This window comes from Olea europaea, unplaced genomic scaffold, assembly GCF_002742605.1.
Source record: "Olea europaea var. sylvestris unplaced genomic scaffold, O_europaea_v1 scaffold112, whole genome shotgun sequence".
In the NCBI taxonomy this organism is placed as follows: Eukaryota; Viridiplantae; Streptophyta; class Magnoliopsida; order Lamiales; family Oleaceae; genus Olea; species Olea europaea.
The window spans coordinates 155,161-159,346 of NW_019228573.1; positions in this window are offsets into that span (position 1 = coordinate 155,161).

Here is a 4,186-nt window from a genome sequence, read left to right on the forward strand (position 1 = left end):
TTAATTTGTGCCACCTACAGTTTCAAACCTTTCAAAAATATGCACTGGGGTTCAAATGGATGGAAACCGTCCGTTTGACATTTAGTTGACCAATAAAATTGAATTTTGACCAGTTTTTGACCAACTTAAAAGTGTAAAAAGGTAAATTTGCTATTTAATTCTGTAATAAAACAAATAAACTAATATACCAAATAAAAATAAAAGAAACAACTATTCATCTTTTTCTTCCCCCACCCCACCGCTGCTGCAATTTTCCCAACAAAAAATGCTGGAAGAACTAGGCTTCTTACTTCGAAAAACTAGAAGAACTGGAATTTGGTGTTAGGGACATGAATCTCTTTTTCTTCATATTTCTAGTTCTCTCTGTATAATTTATTGTGTAAAACGTCAACATCTTCTCTGAGTCTCTCATTTTCTGCTTCAAGGACTCAATCTTTTTCCTACACCTCTCGATTTCCGAATCTTTGTTTAAGATCTCGTTTTCAAGAACCGAAACAATGGCTACTGACTTACACAATTTTCGAAGCAAGAAGCTCAGTTCTTCCAGCATTTTTTATTGGGAAAATTGCAGCAGCGGTGGGGTGGGGTGGGGGAGGGGAAAAAGAAGATGAATAGTAGTTTCTTTTATTTTTATTTAGTATATTAGTTTATTTGTTTTATTATAGAGCTATTTACCTCTCTATCCTTTTAAGTTGGTCAAAATTCAATTTTATTGATCAACTGACGGTTCAAATGGATGGAGGTCAAATGGACGGTTTTCATCCATTTGAACACTCGGTGCATATTTTTGAAATGTTTGGGACTGTGCGTGGCACAAACTAAAGGTTTGGGCAAAGTTTGCCAATAAACGAAATGTTTGGTACCTCGACTGTAATTTTCCTAAAAATTATTTTTTTTTCTTTCTTTTCTATTGGTTGTATTTGTTATCGTTTCCTTTTTTCTGTATCTCTTGTTTTATCATTTCTCCCTATTTTCTAAGAAAAAAGATCAATAGAAAACATCTTCTCTTACTTTTCATCCAATTTAGCTATGAAAAATATTAATTTGTAATTAAAACTTATAAGATTTTTTCAAAAGAAATAAAAAATTTTAATTAAAAATATTGATTGATCATTAAAGATTTTACATATAGATAATATTCAAAATAGAGATTTAAAAAAAAAATCAAATATTACTGAAATATTATACATTTTTTATTTAGATTATTTATTTATATAATTGAAATGACTTGAACTTTTTTATTACAAAGACACGGGAAGGTTGATGATAGGGATCAAACCTCCACGTCCTATATGGGAACAGATGCTCTGCATTCAAGTAAATTTTATTCTAAATAAAAGCCCACACAAGTCTATGGAAGATTTCTATTAATTATTTATAAAAGTCAATATGTCCCGATTTCGTCAAAAGTCAATCATTTAAAAAAAGAAAAAATGTCTGTAAAAATCATTAAAAGAATAAATTGAATGCATCCCTAATCAACAAGTGTATCTTTATATTTAAATAACGTCTTGTATGCAATAGAAAATATTTTTAAATTTAAAGAGTAAAATATTAAACTCTTTATTTTGAGTTCTTCACTTTAGTTTTTTCAATAACATTTACTTTTTCCTAATGTTTTAATCAAAATATAAATTTTTAGATCTTATGGCTAAAATACTCAAATATGGCAAAGCAATCAAGAAATGAAGCATTAACATTGAGTGGGACTAATCACTCGTCGACTTGCACAAATTGAATGAGCAAGCCTAATAATGAGACAAGGCTCGAAACTAGTCACACTTTTGTTCAAGGAGTCGGCCCGGCTCCCCCATTTAACACTCCTATAAGTATCCAAACAAATAGATAAATATAAAATTAGAGTATATCTTATTATAAATTTATATTGGTATTATTATAAATTAAAAATGTATATGATTTTTCCCTCTTTGTACACCTCGAGGCAATCTAATTTATTCTACCATTCATATATAATTTTGAAAATTTATCATACTATCCTTGTGTAACTCACAAGGTAAAGTCAAAATATTTTATTCCTCATTTACTACAATTGTGCTTGACGTAGATTTTAACACGAGTAGTATTCTACTGTTCATGTATAATTTTGAAAATTTCTTGTACTATCCTCGTGTAAGTCACAAGTTAAAGTCAAAATATATTTTTGTTCTTTATGTATTGAGATTGTTCTAAAAACGTTGCATAAATGATATTATCTAAACTTAAAAAACGTTTCCGTATCCTTCTACTCTACGACAACATCCATATTTGCAATATACGACCAAATATTACAAAAGGTTTTCAGCTACGGTGTTGGAACATTGCAAAATGCTTTTTTTTTTTTTTTTTTTTTTTTTTTTTTTTTTTTTTTTTTTTTTTTTTTTTTTTTTTTTTTTTTTTTGGTCATAGTGGAGGTAAGTTGATTGTGATTCAAATTGTTGTGGGTTCCATTAATGTATAGTTAAAATTAATTATAGATTTTGACTTGAGGTTAGAAGAAAATTTTAATTCATACCAAACAGAGACTAATTCTTTTAATCAATAAAATAAAATAAATCAAACAAAATAAGAAGGCTGTGTTCTGTTATATCTACTCCCAATATTTAATTTCTTCATTTTTTAAAATTGCTTATAAGTCATAACATGCATATGTACATAAATATTGTTAAAAGATGATGTGTCTCTGTTACTCTATACATCCATACTTGAGCCGCAGCAGACAAAAAGAGGACATGTAAGAAAAATGTATGGTTGGCATTCCCAATGGATTTTATTTGTGTGTAATTTATATGTGAGATAGAGATATAGAGTGAGGGGCAAAAGCGGCAGAGGTGGGGGAGAGGACTGAGAAAGGGACGTGTGCATTGGGTGATTAACTTTCGCTCATTCAGCTGTAGTTTTCATAGTTAAAGAGGGGTTAAGGGTTGGGTGTGTAAGCCTATTTTTTGTTAAATGTCATCCATGGTCACTGAAATATTTAGCAAAATCTCAATGAGTAAATAAATTTTAATTTGTCTCGATCGAGTCACTAAACTTCAATTTTAGTTTTCAAATTTCAATACTTTGCAACTTGGAGTCCGGGCAAGGGAGGATGTATAAGTCTTTTCCAGGTTAATTTCATATGCAATAACTAAGTTTTCCGAATACATCAATTGGATCAATGAAATTAATTTGTATCAATGGGATTACTAGACCTCAATTTTAGTTTTATATTTCATCCATCTTATACATCTCACAAATTGAAGAATCGTTTAATTGATAATTATACCAAACAAATCTTTCATGTAATAGCGGCATAGTATGCTGTCTTACCACTATGCGAAGTCATAAAAATGTTAAAATAAAAGAAACATGTCTTTCAATATTTAAACATATTAACATTGTCATAACCTTCATTTCACCATTTCTATTTCGATGGCACCAGCAATTACATGGAATATGAATTATGGTATAAGTGTCGACTAGGAAATTCTGTCAATTTGGGAGATAATAGGTGACAAAACGTGACGAGCAATATATTTGAAACTTAAGCCCCTCTTTGATTCCCATCCTTCAAAAATTCTCCTTCCCGTCTTTTTTTTTTTTTTTTTTTTTCGCACCCCCAATAAAATTATCTTACACATAAATTCAATTTTTTTTCTAATTATTAACCACACATTTTCCAAAAAAATACTACTACAAAACTTATTTTTTCGAAAAATGGGACTCAAAGAAATCGAAGTTTAGTGATATAATTGGGACAAATTAAAAGTTAGTGATCCAATTGAATTTTTTTTTTTTTGAAACTCCAATGACCGTATGCAGATGAAATTTTACCTTTATGTTTTTCTCGACTCCAAATTATTTATTTATTATTATTTTTTTATTTTTATGTACGTGATTAACCCTAGAGAAAGATTAATATAAAAGCCTTAAATGGCCGGCACCTATCCTCTGCACTTACTATTATTACATTTTCGTTGGAAGTCAAGTCCTCTATGTCCTTCGTCACGTTCCCACGCTTACAACGTTATTTTTGAGTACCATACATATTATTAATCTGAATTGTCTTTTCTCTTGCTTTGGATGTAGTACAAAAGAGTAAGATTATTAACTTCCTTATAATCAAAATTTGACTTTCGATGAGTAGAAATGAACCCGAAAGTAAAATTTCGTATAAAGTTAGTGGAAGGTATGGCTTTTATTTTGT